The sequence below is a fragment of the Schistocerca gregaria genome, chromosome 8 (assembly GCF_023897955.1).
Source record: "Schistocerca gregaria isolate iqSchGreg1 chromosome 8, iqSchGreg1.2, whole genome shotgun sequence".
NCBI lineage: Eukaryota > Metazoa > Arthropoda > Insecta > Orthoptera > Acrididae > Schistocerca > Schistocerca gregaria.
This window is the reverse complement of record NC_064927.1, coordinates 61381040-61397619: the sequence shown is the minus strand read 5'-3', so window position 1 is coordinate 61397619 and position 16580 is coordinate 61381040. Positions and strand designations below refer to the sequence as shown.

At 39.4% G+C, this 16580-nt stretch overlaps 1 protein-coding gene across 2 annotated transcripts in view; it reads left to right on the top strand.

Moving 5' to 3' along the window:
- The window catches only part of LOC126284003 (fas-associated death domain protein), a 47338-nt gene extending 40207 nt beyond the window's left edge, over window positions 1-7131 (top strand). The window contains exons 5-6 of one of the 2 annotated variants that reach the window (XR_007551423.1): window positions 4321-4504; window positions 6843-7131. The gene's annotated coding sequence lies outside the window, so the exon portion shown is untranslated. The remainder of the gene's footprint in view (window positions 1-4320; window positions 4505-6842) is intronic. The other variant, XM_049982545.1, reaches the window with a different exon arrangement.
- Window positions 7132-16580: the final 9449 nt, after the last annotated feature.

Genomic DNA, 16580 nt, shown 5'->3' with positions numbered 1-16580 from the left:
CTTCATCCCTCAGAGCTACCCATTCTTCTTCTACTGTATTTCTTTCCCCCATGCCTCTCAATTGTTCCCTTATGCTCTCCCTGAAACTCTGTACAACCTCCGGTTTAGTCAGTTTATCCAGGTCCCATCTCCTTTTTGCAGTTTCTTCAGTTTTAATCTACAGTTCATAACCAATAGATTGTGGTCAGAGTCCACATCTGCCCCTGGAAATGTTCAACAATTTAAGACCTGGTTCCTAAATTTCTGTCTTACCATTATATAACCTATCTGATACCTTCTAGTATCTCCAGGATTCTTCCATGTAGACAACCTTTTATGATTCTTGAACCAAGTGTTGGCTATCATTTAGTTATGCTCTGAGCAAAATTCTACCAGGCGAGTTCCTCTTTCATTTCTTACCCCCAATCCATATTCACCTACTATGTTTCCTACTCTTGCTGTTCCTACTCTCGAATTCCAGTCACCCATGACTATTAAATTTTCGTCTCCCTTCACTGCCTGAATAATTTCTTTTATCTCATCATACATTTCATCAATTTCTTCATCATCTGCAGAGCTAGTTGGCATATAAACTTGTACTACTGTAGTAGGCATAGGCTTCATGTCTATCTTGGCCACAATAATGCGTTCACTATGATGTTTGTAGTAGCTTACCCGTTCTCCTATTTTTTTTTACTCCTGCATTACCCCTATTTGATTTTGTATTTATAACCCTGTATTCACGTGACCAAAAGTCTTGTTCCTCCTGCCACCGAACTTCACTAATTCCCACTATACCTAACTTTAACGTATCCATTTCCCTTTTTAAATTTTCTAACCTACCTGCCCAATTGAGGAATCTGACATTCCACGCTCCGATGCGTAAAATGCCAGTTTTCTTTCTCCTGATATTGATGTCCTCTTGTGTAGTCCCCGCCTGGAGGTCTGTGTGGGAGACTATTTTACCTCCGGAATATTTTACCCAAGAGGACACCATCATCATTTATCCATACAGTAAAGCTGCATGCCTCTGGGAAAAATTATGGCTGTAGTTTCCTCTTCCTTTCAGCCGTTTGCAGTACCACCACAGCAAGGCCGTGTTGGTTAGTGTTACAAGGCCAGATCAGTCAATCATCCAGACTGTTGCCCCTGCAACTACTGAAAAGGCTGCTGCCCCTCTTCAGGAACCACACGGTTTTCTGGCCTCTCAACAGATACCCCTCCGTTGTGGTTGCACTTATGGTACGGCCATCAGTATCACTGAGGCTCGCAACCCTCCCCACCAACGGCAAGGTCCATGGTTCATCCCATTCTCTTGTGAATTCAGGGTCCTACAGTTCCTTTCATATGACATGTGCGACCACCCTGAAACACTTAATGTCCGTGTTAAATACAACCTTCCTTTCTTTTGCTCGCAGTTTCATCTATTTCTGCAAATACTGCTGCAGTCTTCACTATTTCATTCAATGTTTTTGGCAACTCCATTTACATATCTTCCAGGAAATATCAACATATAACCCCTCAAGAATGCTGCTTCAGCATCAACATCTTCAAGATTAGTCAGCAATTCACAAGTAAGTGCCTGCAGGCTTTTCATCAAACTACCTCTAAGCTACTTATCTACTGTTCCAGTCTCGAATAGACTGTGTTAAAAATAAGGACTTAAATCTTTCTGTGTGAGCTCTGATTTCTCTTATTTTACTGTGATGATCATTTCTCCTTATGTAGGTGGTTGCCAACAAAATATTTTCTCACTCTGAGGCGAAAGTTGGTGATTGAAATTTTACGAGAAGGTCCTGCCACAGCGAAAAAGTCTTTGTTTTAATGATGGCCACCCCAACTTGTGTATCGTATATGTGATGCTCTCCCCCTTATTTCTTATAGAACAGCATTGTTTGTTTCATACATATTAACATTGATTTTACAAAGGCGATCAGCAAACTTTTTCTGACATAATTCGTTGAGTTGTTCATGGTAATACCTGGCCATATTCTTCCTCCTATACCTATCAGTTAGCCCATCCAGAGTGTGTCAAAAGATTAAACCTTTCATAATTGCTCATGGCATATCAAATAAAGTCTAGCATCGTCTGTTAGTTTATCCAAGAATACCAATATATTCTTCCCACAGGTAAAGTAGGAAGTTGCCTTTCCCATTTCTCCTACCTTAATTGACTCTGCTCCATTTGTAAGTGTGCTATGGTCAGTTTGGTGCTGTATTGGGTTTTGCACTGAAGCTTCCTTCGCTGCCCTTTCCGTATCCATAATGCTTATTAACCACTAGTTCGCATATACACCCAAAACAATGCAAGGTAACAAAGAATAGGTGATAATGAAACAGATCCCAGAAGAATTCTTCAAACTTGGCAATTATTGGCAATGGGGCACAAGATCACCTGTCGCCGAACCTCAGACGTCTTCCATCCTCAATCTCGGCAGTGTACTGGCACCAGTTGTATGAAGCACAGGGTCACTGGTGGTGGACTGCTAGTTGCTGCTGGTGAAGCAGTAGGTCCAACAATTGATGATGGCATTGATGATCTGCAGTGCTACTTAATTATTAATGTATACAATGGATAGCCATCAATTCCACCAGGCCAAATGGCATCGGCACCCGGCTGCTGAGCAGGCGCTCATGCTGGCTGCTTAAACTGTGTCACAGAAAGGCCGATAACACTGGTTCACAGCATGGCAAGAAGCAGTGATGGCCGTGTCACCCTCAAGCCCCAGAGCCCAGGAGACCCAAATTATAGCCCCGGTGGTTGGATCAGGCTGGAATGTGATGTCCCCTGCCAGTTGTGTGATGTTGGCATTGTTAGTGTATCACACTGAAGTCTCTCATTACGACCGTGTGGTAAGGTATCGGTGTCTTCCTGAAGGTGACTGGGTGTCATAACTGGCAGTATGTCACTTACGATAACCGTTCTGGGTGTGCGGTCTGATATAACAGCTTGCCCTGCAAGGGGACAGGTAGCGTGAAGTTTCTCCACTTCCACATTCCACACTTGGTGTTCTCCTCTGCTCCGACCTCTGCACTGAGTTCTCGGTTTCTACGATATTGCTGCTACATGCTTCCACTGAGTTTCAGGATGTTCCGTAGCAGTGAGTGTACAGCTGTTGTCGCTTTCCCAGTCTTTTGTAAAGTGTTTATGGCTTTTTTCCCCCAGTCCCAAAGGATTTTTCCTATTGATAGATGTTTAAAAATATACTCAAGTGTATTTTCTTTGCCAGTTGTGTAACTGTGGATTTGAATAAGATTTAGTTAACCCTCTAACCAGGGAGAAGACTGTTGTGACCTTAGCAGGTAGGATCATAAAAAAATTTAAAATATAATGTGTTTTAAAAATCCATCAAATTTCACAAGATTATGTCTTCTACAGAATGAAGATAAAAATTTGGTATTGCACATAAGACTAGACAACATTTTTAATTTCAAAGAATTGTCCAATTTTCTGAAGGTACCTGTTTTATGTGCATGCAGATATGACCTCAGGGAACTTTTGACAATTACAGTCAGGACCAGAGTTTTCATTTACCTTTCACACAGGTTCAGTGTGCTCTCCACTGGACTTACAACGAATATCCAGGTGACAGTCGAACTTGTCCCATACTTTTGTGAGCGTGTCTGGAGTTCCTGCTATTGATGTGTTGTGTCACACTTTACTGAAAGTTGTTTGAAGGTGTGCATCAAGTCAGTCTTTGAGAAAGGCGCACAAAAATAAATCACATACCATTAGATCCGGCAAACCTGGTGGCCAATGCTGCAATGTGCCCCTTATGCCTTAGGAAAAGCAATGCCAGTGAACATTGTGATGCTCATTTATAACTAAATTACACCTGTTGGAACGGAGAATATAATATGCCTTGTGTTCCTGTGTTATTGCCATTTCAACTCGAAGCACATTGGCTTATGAATGATTGAGACACTTTCTTGACAAATTAAAAATCTGCATCGTATCCTTCCTCTCAGAGGTGCTGCTCCAGCAGAGTAAGCAAGAAAGCACCATGCCCAAGAGACATCGTGACAGATTGGAGCTTTTAATAAGGCTCTGAAATGCACTTGAATAGGCCAGCCTGTGAGAGCATTGTCCATGTAGCACAAGGGTGCAAGTTCAAAGTCAGTTCCGGTACAAGCACTTATATATAAAGAGGGGTTATAATTAACCTTTCGCCACTGCAGAGGTCCCCCAAAAAAACAAGTAATTGTAGGACAATGAAACTTTGTGGAAACATTTGTAAGAACATGTAGAAGACAAACAACGAATACACCAATGAAAGAAACATTTTAATTTCCACATGAGAATATAACATTTGTTAATTGTGTACCCTATTTATGTTTCAGGTTACAAATGTTGTTCAGTGTAATGACCATCTGCATCCATGACAGCCTGAAACCACACTAGAGACTGCTCTACTGCTGCCCGAAATATCTCGGGTGTGATGTTGGCTACCTCTCTCATTATGCTTATCTTCAATCTTTTAATGTACATCTACATCTACATTGCTACTCTGGAAGCCACCATAAGGTGCGTGGTGGAGGGCACTGTGTACCACTACTTGTAATTTCCCCTCTTGTTCCACTCACAAGTAGAGTGAGGGAAAGGCGACTGGTCCTTACTCACGATGTATGTTGGCAGCAGTAGAATTGTTCGGCAGTCAGCTTAAAGTGCCAGTTCTCTAAATTTTCTCAATAGTGTTTCTCAAAAAGAACGTCACCTTCCCTATAGGGATTCCCATTTAAGTTCCCAAAGCATCTCTTTAATACTTACACATTGTTCGAACTTATGAGTAACAAATCATTTACCTTCCCTACCACAGTTTCCACAAGCGTGTTCCACTTCATATCACTTCACAGTGCTATGCTCAGATATTTAAACAACATGGCTAGTGTCAAGCAGGACACTAGCAATACTAACATTACACGTTTCTTCTTCCTACTCACCTGCATTAACTTACATTTTCCCACATTTAGGGCTATCTGCTATTCATCATACCAACTGGAAATTTTGTCTAAGTCCTCTTGTATCTTCCTACAATCACTCAACTTTGACACCTTACCGTACACCATGGCATCATCAGCAAACAGCCGCAGATTGCTGCCCATTCCTGTCCGCCAAATCATTTGTATATAGAGGACAACAGTGGTCCTGTCACACTTCCCTGGGACACTCTGATGAACACTCGCCATCAAGGACAACATACTGGGTTCTATTATTTAAGATGTCTTCGAGCCACTCACGTATATGAGAAATTATTCCGTATGCTCGTACTTTTGTGAACACCCTGCAATGGGTCACCATGTCAAATGCTTTCCGGAAATCTAAAAATATGGAATCTACCTGGTGTCCTTCGTCCATAGTTCTCAGTATATTACGTGAGAAAAGGGCAAGCTGCATTTCGCACGAGCAGTGCTTTCTAAAACCTTGCTGATTCATAGACATAAGCTTCTTAACTTCAAGAAAGTTTATTATATTCAAACTGAGAATATGTCCCAATGATAAACTCTGTCCTTAAGGTAATCCCCCAGCCAGAAATCACACAGGTTCAAATCTGATGATCTTGATCGCCACACAGTTTGGAACGATCAGCAAGTGATTTAGTTTTCTCCAAATGTGTTACAGTGTAGTCCAGTTACCTCCCAAGCTCTGAGGGGAGGAGTTCCATCATCCATAAAAACAGTTGGGTCGAAAACAACACTCTGCTCAAGAACAGGGATTACTGTTGGTGAAGGAGATCACAGTAACGTGTGCCGTTCACGTGGCGTATCCTTGATCCTTGGGTTCAGAGTTCCCCCTATGTCGCTGTGCCAGTAGCATTGCTTACCAGCAAGTCATGACACCTACACTATTAACAACACAAATCCTGCAGTGCACAGTCTGAATGTTATTCCTGTGAGGTTAAGTATCTGTATGATAAATAGTTTGCCTCTACACCGGTTCAAGTAGGGAAAGCATAGTTATAACCACCTTGCAGTTTCTTTACTGTGTGTTCTTCATTTGAAAGTGGCAAATTCATTCTGGAAACAGCTTTTATCTATTAGTAGCGTACTGTAGACCCCATCCCTTTCCGTGCCCATTTCCCATCTGCAGCTGCTGCTGTTGTTCGAATGCTATTTTCATTCTGGCAATTTGTATTTTAAGTTGAGTTGTGTTTGCCTTCAATAAAACTTTCCTAGGTTGTTGACCGCACTGTCATTTTAGCCACTACTGTAAATGGTCAAAACATTGAACTATACATAACATGATTATGTGGGCACATCTCTGGCACAATTTTACTGAAGATGACAATGACCATGGAAGTCTACATATGCACAGGACATCAACACATCATGAAACAAATAAAATTCGTATTTCTCGTTTGAAAATCTCGTAAATAAAAGATCAAAAAGTTTACAACTAGCATACTCTCCAAAATAAAAATATTTTCCTACTTGTTTTTCTCAAAACCATTTATCTTCATCTTAATATGAACTCTCCAAAGGAAGTACAGTAGATTGAAATCCACCTTTCATATTCGTGAAGGGATCTCTTTTCGAATTTTGTGAGTTCAGATGAATGTTGTTTTGTCTTTTGTGCTAGCATGGAAAGAAATTATTGAAGGCCTTAATATCACATAATAGTCCGTCAAATTCATATTATCTATAAAAGTAAGCATGCAGCAATTTTTCCAACATAGAAATTCCATTTTCCACTTTGTGCCCCCTTTTGCATATAAAGGGAAATCTGTGCACACCATCCTTTCACATCTCCGTTTCTATTTTGTTCCTTTCTACATATTTATATTGTAGTAATTTATACATTTATTATTTGTTCTCTGTCTAAGAGGTAAGCCATATTTTTAATATTTATGACATGACTGTTTCAGATAAATCATAGCCTACAGTATGGGTCTCCATCAGATCAGCGATCTGCTTATTTAAAAATATTCCAAGGTGAAGAAATGTTGTGACATTCATAGGCTTCATTTCTTGAGTCCATGAATGTGATAATATTGTGATATGAGTGCCTAAGCTAAATTGTATGTTGTAAATGAAATCTTATTTTTGTAAATGAAGTGAATAATTAATCTGAAGTAAATTTAATATTGTGGTACATTTCAGAATCAATACAGAGTTCTCTTGCATTTTGATTAAAGGTTAAGACTATGTATGTCATTTGAGACTACTATTATTCACATTGATAACCTTTAATTTTACTCTGAATTATAATCTGCTGCAACTAGTTACATATAAAGACTTACAAAATCTCGTGCTACTTCTTATTGTATACATTCATTGTTCATTATTTCACAAACAAAAGGTTAATTACATCCACAGACATGTAGAACACAGTCCAGGATGGATATATTGATTTTGCCTAACTGACTTACACAACTATACGCTAACAGCAAAAGAAACAAGGAAAAATGTTAATTAACACAGGGATCTTATTTGAACCTAAGAGAAATATATTGTAGAACAATAAAAAAAATGTTAAAAAAATTTCTTTCTCAGGACAATGTAGCACTCTAGTGACTTGTAATTGGCAACACTGTATCTGTCAGTCTCTTGTGTAATCACATCATTGGGTGTTTTTTAATTGAGAGAAAGCTAACACTGTGCATGGTGATTTTTTGCAGTGGCCACTGACAGAAGCAAGAGACCAATGTGAATTTTTGCATGAAAGCGAGGAAAACCTCAATGGAAACATTTGAACTTTTAAAGGAATCCCATGTAGTCTCAACTGAAAAAAAGGACCACTTTAGACGAAATGGCGGAGAAATCGGATCATGTGGCAATAGCATCATAAAAACCACACCAGGACATGATGTCAGAGAGACTAAGTGGGCCATTGATTCACTAAATGCGAGATATCAATGCTCACTCTGTATTCACCTAAGTCCCACGTGCTAAGGATTGCTTGCTTTACAACACATATTATGGACCTAATTGACTACTCAGATTGCAGTGACAGCATATGTATGCCAATAAATATGTGGCACAGGGGTTATAAATCGTCTAATAATGTGCTTATAAGGGCTCACTATCTACCATTCAGCCTAACTAAAAATGGAAGACTATTTCTGCCAACAAGTTTTTTTTTTATTTCTAAAGCCACTCAGGTTGATCTTTTGAAACTTGAAATTATAACTTTGTATGTTTTGGAACAAAAATTAAACCCACAAAATTATCTTATGTTAGCATATGGAATCACATTCAAAGAGACTACTCTCACATCTGTTGCTCATGACGTAATGCATAGAAGAGTGTTAAGCTCAAGGTGCAGCGTTCAAAGCTGCGTGTTTCCCCTTTTTTTTTCTATGTACAAATTTACTAGGAAGAAAAGACGGCAATATTTCAATGTTTTTCCAAATTATGAAATTGAGTGAGAGAGAAGTAAAATAGCTGCCCTTGCTGCATATCGACTTGTTTACCCAAATTATGAAACTAAGTGAGAGAGAAATGAAATAGCTGCCTTTGCTGCATATCAACTTCACTATAATTCCATAGCTGTCAACTATTATGGATTGTCGATAATTATTACGGATGTATCACATTCATTACATAGTTACAGAGAGGTACTGAAAAATTATGGAAATGGACATTATCGAATTCATGTTTTTAAAAAAATTGGAAAAGATATTGTTTGTTTTCCGCCAGTCATATGCTACTAAAATGCTTTATAGATTGTAATGTTTTCTTTGCAGTGTACGTAGTAAACATGTCTACGAATGATTTTGACGTACAAGTCTAGAGTGACAGCCATCTAGCAGTGGAACTAAGAAAATTGGTAGACACGTCATCCACCCCGGAAGTTGTAACCATCTGTGACTCTTTGCATGTGTACTTGGCAATGATAATGTGCGCATGCGTCCAGTACATAATTCCGTAAAAGAACAAAAATTATGTAAAAACAATTAATAAATAGGAACCCTGAGCTCTCTTACATTTTTAATTTGAATGGGTGACTATAAAAAAATCACAGTCCCTTTCGAATTTTATGTAGTAGTTCCAGTGATCAGGTTATTTCCGTCTAGTGTGCAGGCACAGAAACGCATCAGGACTGTACTGCGTGAATTGTGTATGAACTGTGTATAGACCACTGATATATTCGGTAATTGTTACAGTGTGTTCAGTGCTAATATTCATCCATTTAGAATTCAAAAACACTGTGTTTGCTGCTAAGGAAAGTTTTAGTTGTTTTTTTTTTTTTTTTTAATTCAAGGAATGAGACTTCTTTTTACTTCAACAACTGTTAACAATGTCTTTAAGGAAAATCATGACAAAAATGATAATGAACAATTAAACAGTGTGAAAAAATTTTGGAAATAGTATAGTAAAGAATGGCCAGGTCTGGCTAAACCAAATAAATCAGGGCAAAATATGTTTTATGCAGTGTGTTCACGAAACGTTTCTATAAAGTATGTTGGTCTTGATGATTGCTGCTGTCGTCATGTTCTGCCTAAATAAAACACATGTAGACCTAAAAGATCTGAAGACTTCATATTTATCGTCATCATTTGGAATAAAACCTTATGGTGAAGACCGTCACCAATACAGAAATGGTTTTTAGTTCATTTATTGTTGAACATGAGCTGCCATTTTGTGTGTAATCATGCTTCACAGCTGTTCAAAAAATGTTTCCTGATTTTCAGATTGCTAAAAAATACAGTTGTGGAAGATCTAAAACAACTGCAGTTCTACAGTCTTTATCATCTAGAACACAGAATGATGTAGTAGAAAACTTAAAAGAATCACCTTTTCTCTCACAGCTTATGATAGCACAGACATTAAAGATGTGAAACTATATCCAATTGTTGTTACATACTTTGATGTTAATCAGGGAAAGATGTGCACCACAGTACTAACCTTGCTAGAATCAAGTTTAAATAATGGTGAAGGAATTTTTAATCTCTTGAGTGTGGACTGCTAAGAAAAGGAATTCCCTGGGAAAATTGCATTTCATTTGCATGTGTAATGCAAATAAAGTGGTGGGACATATAAAAGGAGTTGTTGCTTTTTTGAAGGAAGGTCAACCACACATAATAATTCAATCTTGTTCGTGCCACTTGCTTCATTTAGCTGCACAAAAGGGTGTAAAAACGTTCAGTATTTTGACACTGAAGAATTAGTAATGGACATTTTCTACTTTCTCCTACAGAGTTCAAAAAGACAGTCTACTTAGTCAAAATATATATGGGAGTAAAACCCATAAAATACCAGGTATGTTTGTACAACTCCAATCAGTAGGAACAATAATTGAACAGTGGGAACCTCTTGTAAAGTTTGACAATTAGGAAGCTCCACACACACAAAAAAAAAAAAAAAAAAAAAAAAAAAAAAAAAAAAAAAAAAAAAAAAAAAAAAATGAAACAACTCTCACTTATCTAGAGTGTGCCCTATTCTAAATGATCCAGTAACTAAGATACATCTTCTTTTCTTGCATAACACCATTTTGTTATTTATCAGAGCAAATGTATTCCTTCCTAAAGAAGAGCCAGTAATTCACAGACTTTGTAGCATGCAAAATAACTTATTTACACATTTGATTGTGAGATTTATCAATCCTTCTGCAGTACCTACTTCTGGTAGTCCGCTGGAATTGAATTTCAAAAAACTAAATATCACAATGGGGATGAAGATATTGTCACTCGTGTAGGCACTAGAAGCTTCATTTGTCCGCTATAGTCGCTACTACTGGTATTTAGCAACTTTATGGCACAGTTATCAATTATTTGTTCAAATTCAAGCAAGTTTCTTAAGAACTAGTTCACAAATTTTTATTCAGGGACTACACAGGCACACAAAGGCGAACATAAACTCAAGACAAAATTGTTCATGTCGTGGTGGGATTCGAATCCACAACCCCTGAGGAAGCATCTCTGTCTTGGCCTATGTGGCCTCATTTACTTCCTCCCTAGACATTAGCATAAGAGTGGCAAGCAGAAATAAAATCACAGTCAATCAGTTTTTGTGGCTCACTAGCAGTGTTCAGTTCGAGATAGTCATTGCTCTGATTGAAGAAGACAAGTTTTTGATTAAGAGATCCTGTCAGGGTGTACGGTGTGCCATCCACTACTGTAAAGAGATGGTGGAAGAATTATGTTGAAAGAGGCATTACCAAGAGAATTTCTGGTGCAGGCAAGAAGAGACTGGATGCACAGCAGGACGACAGAGAGCTTGTTACTAAGAGCCAATTGCTTCCCTTCCTAGGTGTGAAGCAGTTGTGGTGAGAGACCAACTTCCCCAGTTCCACTGACACAGTTTGCTGAGGGGTGAGGGAAGATGGACTGCACGCCTGAAGATCCACCGTAAAACAGGGACTCGGTAAGGAAAATGTGTTATACCAGCTGGCATTCACAGAGCTCCATCTGAAGGCGGCATGGGAAAACATAATTTTTCATGGGTGAGAAGGTGTTTCCCATGAGCAATAATGGTCCAAGAATGGCTTAATGGCCACAAGGGACAAGATATTGTAGAGAATGTGTAGCAATGACAAGAAGTGGGCAGCTATGAGTTTCCCACCCAAAACAGTAATAAACACTAATGTATAGTATTAATAACACCTTCAAGATAGCTCTTCAGCACATTTAATGTGAGCAGGTATTAGTGTTCACGAGGTCTCTTTTAACTGAAAAACTTAGTTAAACAACTAATCCAAAACCAGAATGAGCAGTAAACATGAAAATTAGCAACCTCTCAAGTGACATTGTCATGGACATACACGAAAAAGTCATTGGCAAATCGAAAACGTGAAACAGAAACTTTCTTTGCTTAACTCCCACCTGATATAGAAATATGAGCAAAACACAAAAGCCATCAAACATAATTTTATTTTCCCACTTTAAACACCCTAATAACAAAAATCAGCTCCCATAGCTAGTTATTTGCTATACCAGTCTCCACTTAACTCCGAACTAGAATACAGGAATGTCATCAAAACTGTGAGAAAAAAATCTCGAGATCAATATTCAAAGCAAGAAACATTCAACAGCCAAAGGAAATCAAGCACATCACTTCTGACAGAAATAATGTAGTCCATCTCCTTTTAAGAAGCTGCCAACCGCTAGTGATTTTCACGATGTGCTGCCTTCAGTTAACAACACCATCTTCTATGTCTGTACTTTCCCCTTCTCTGCTTTCAACTACAAAACTGCCAGCTAACAGTCGCTACTGGGAGCTGTTGCTGTTGTGTCTCGCACCTCTATACTCAATCAAAACACGCGTGGGCACAGAGACGTAACACATCTTTATTTTTCTGTCACCAAGTCATCATCCACTCAGTCTCACTGACAGAAAATTAAGCAGAACAACAAGTAAAAAAAAAAAAAAAAAATGCTCTCAGTGCTCTAATATTTTGTCCAGATCCCCCATCAATCATACATCCTAGCATGGAATCTATGAAGCACTGGACGTAACTGCCAGAGGAGGCAACTTCTTTTCAGGCTTCAAGAATGCAGTCCCAAAGGGCATTAGTTATACCTGGTTGGTTTCGTGGCCATTTCTCTCGACAGTGTTCATGCTACCTCCGCCCACATATCAGCAGCTTGTGGTGGCCAATCCGCAATGTTAACGCCCACGTTGGACGGCTGCCGCTGAATGAATGACTTGTGCACCGGCGAATGGTCTTCCTGTGGCATGAATTCTCCTCTGCTACGTACCATTCACACTGAAGGCAGCACCCCAGTGTTCAATATGTGGATGTACTGCCTGCTGTTAAGGGTTCCCCCAATTCTCTGAAGCATTCCTGCTCCTCTCGCAGAAATCCGATCCCTGCAGGAAACCGATAGCGGACCACTTCTTGCAATCGCTACATATTCTTCACAATGTCTTGTGCCTTGCGGTTGGTGAACTATTCTTGAGCCATCATTGCTCGTGGAAAACACCATCTCATCTGTGAAAACTATGTTTTCTCATATTGCATTCAGATGAAGCCCTGCAAACACTTCACTGTTCCTGTTTTACAGCAGATCTTCGTGCATGCTGTCCAGCTTCCCACACCCCTCAGCGAACTGTGTCACCGGAACTGGAGAGGTTGGTCTCTCACCACAATTGCTTCGTGATTAGGAAGGGAAGCTACACACACTCGTGTCCTCCTGCCGTGTGCCCAGTCTCTTCAGTACCTAAGCCAGGAATTACACTGGTAGCGCCTCTTTCAACATAATTCTTCCGCTGTGTCTTTGCAGTATTGGATGGCATGCCATACATTCTGCTGGCGTATCTAACTGTAAACTTGGCTTTTTTGCAGCAACAACTCTGTATCGAACACAACTGACTGTCTGCAATGTTGTTTCTGTTTGCCACTCTTATGCTGATGTCTAGGGAGGAAGTAAATGTGTTGCTATCAAAAGGAGCAGTAGTGGTGACAGACTTGCCACTTTCAGTGTTCCCATACACATGCGTGGCTGCAGCCCGTGGAGGCCACATAGGCCAAGATAGGCACACTTTTTCAGAGATTGAAGGTTCAAATCCCACCACTGACATGGACAATTTTGTCTTGAGTTCATGTTCATCTATGCGTGTTTGTGTTGGACCCTGAATAAAAATTTTTGAACTAGTTCTTAAGGGACTTTTTAATAACACGTGTGTCCAACATAATTTTCCTAAGCAAAAGGAAAAAGAATCAAGTGTACTGAAAATACCTACAGTAGACATATATGTAATGTATGTCAGACTGGTGTTGTTGGTTTGTAGCGAATTTCGTGCGTTTATTGGCTCCAGAGATCGAGTCTAGGGATAGACTTGACATTCCGAGGTTCCATCCATCACACAGATCGATATTCAGTTGACAGTTCCCAATACACAGGCAACTTCAATACCCGTAGTCATCCTTGTGAATTTGTGTGAATTATATTGTAAACCCTGTGAAGAAATTGGAGACTTTTTTTTGCCAATGAAAACTAAACTTGGTACTAACATGTAAGAGGAATCCATTCCTAATTATGATTTTCCTGGAATTAATGTGCAACATAGTCACAACAACAGTACCTCCAGAGCAAGTGTGAGCTGGATCTTATCACTAGAAAAACTAGCTCAAGCAAAATGAATTTCACAAGATGATCAATCTTGACAGATGTCTTTCTATAAGATGCTGGATTAGTCCTCTGCACCTTGTTCCAAAGAAAGATGAAACCTGGCATCCCTGTGGAGATATAGAGCTTTAAATGTTGTTACAGGGACAAACAGCTATCCAACACCATATTTACAAGATTTCAACTGTCAACTCTCCAACAGAAAGATAACATCTAAAATTGACTTTATACAAGCTTATCAACACATTACTGTTGCGCCAGAAGATGTGCCTAAAACACCTGTTGTCACACCATTTGGAATTTTTGATTGTTGGTGCCATTTAGTCTACGCAGTGCAACACAGAATTATAGGGATTTATTCATAGCATCTTGAATGATTTGCCTTTTGTGTATTACTATTTAGATGATATTTTTATTGCTTCAGCATCAGACGAAGAACGTATAACGCCTCTGCAACAGCTTCTTCAATGGCTAGATAAATATCATAATAACATTAATGTGGAAAAATGCATTTTTCGAGAAAAAAGATGTATCATTCTTGGGTTAGCATATGGCACATCATTCAATCATACAGTAAAGTTGCATGTCCTCGGGAAAAATTACAGCTGTAGTTTCCCCTTGCTTTCAGCCATTCGCAGTACCAGAACAGCAAGGCCGTTTTGGTTAATGTTGCAAGTCCAGATCAGTCTATCATAATGACTGTTGCCCCTGCAACTACTGAAAAGATTCCTTGATGTGTCAACAACAACAACATGGCACATCAAGGAATTTCACCATTAGATGAGAAAGTGAAAATAATCTGTGACTTCCATCATCCTAAACAGTAGTAAAAGAATGTTGTTTAAGAAGGTAAATTTCTGAATATGTATGCTACCCCATACTGCACAAATCCAACAACCTTTGTCATCTTGTGCAGATATAACAAGAGGGAGAGTAGTCACCATTTCATGGACTGGTGAAGTGGATAAATGATTCAGGAAGTTAACTAGCTCAGCTTGCTCATCCCTCAATAGATTTTTTCTGTAGTTTTGATAGCTGATGCTTCGGCCTATGCTATAGGTGCTTCTTTATACCAGCTGCTAGAAGGAATATCTGAACCATGTGCGTTTTTCCCCAGATCACTCAATAGCACAATTATAGTACCTACAACCGTGAATTGTTGGTAGCATATTTGGCAGTAAAACATTTTCATTATCTTTTGGCAGGCATAGAATTCACAGTATTCATGGACTGCAAGCCACTAACATTTGCCTTTAAACAGCACCCAGAGAAAGAAAAAACCCATGCAACTGCGGCATCTGTAATTTCTGTCGGTACATCAAAGATTTCAATACCTTTCTGGAGGAGAGAACATACCTGCTGATACATGTTACAGAGTTGCTAACATCATGTTACCAGCCAGCATTTCAGATAAAGATACACAAAGACACACAAAGCGAGGTTCCAGAACTGGCCAAATTGAAGAATTCAGACTCTGGTTCCTTAGTGTTTGTAACAATACTGTTATCTGATGGATCAGAGAGCCTTTGTGACAATTATAAAGGTAAACACAGGCCGTATGCTCCGCCATCTTATTGACAAGTCTTCCTTTCACTATGGGACTCGGTTCACCATGGCATCAAAGCTCAATAGACTTGTTTTGACAGCCTTCATTTGGCCTTCACTGAAACAAGACATAAAGCTGTTGGTAAAAAAAATGTTTGCTATAAACAAGGAAAAATTTCAAAATATATAACCAATGCTTGTGGAGCTTTCTGTTAAGTTGACGTTGCTTCTCGCATACACATACTGAAATAGGGAACCATTACCTTGCTCTCAAGGATTCACGTCCTTCTGAACAATGATCGACAGGTTTACACATTGGCCAGAGGACACCTCTGCAGAAAATGTAGCAAGCATTTCATTATCAAGTACTGCCCGTTTTTGAATCGCAAAACTCGTCACCACCAACAGATGATGGCTGTCTAAGTGTCAATCGTTCACTCGCCTAACAAAGACCCTAGGTATACACCACATTAATACCACTGCTTACCATCCAGCATCGAAAGGCATCACAGTGTCAAGCCAGTATTAAGAGCATTACTTTCAAATGACTGGGTTGACACCAACAATTTTAATGGGCCCCCATACTTACATAATTTTACAATGTAACACTGCCAGTGCAGAAATGACTTAGGGCAATATAACTAGGCTTCCAGTCAATTCCTTTGATCCTACAATAGAGTGTGACATTCCAACATTAAGTTTCAACTTGAAGCAGCACACGGTGTCACTTAAGCCAGTTAATGTTCGACGTCATGCCACAACATCTGTCTTCATCTGGCTGAACTTGTGACCCTTTCACATGTATTTGTAAGAAACGATGTACAGAGAAACTCTCTAGAACCTACCTACGATGGACCATATCTAGTACATTCACGCTCTAAAAACACTTTGTTACTGAAACATCTCATTGTCCAGCAACAGACTCAAGCCAGCCTTCCTGCTGAAGAATATGGATTCCTGATGGCCCGTGTAAGCTCCATGTAAACAACCAGCTCCAGTCACCCAAACTCCACTGTGTCATCAGCCAACCCAATGATCTACATGTGC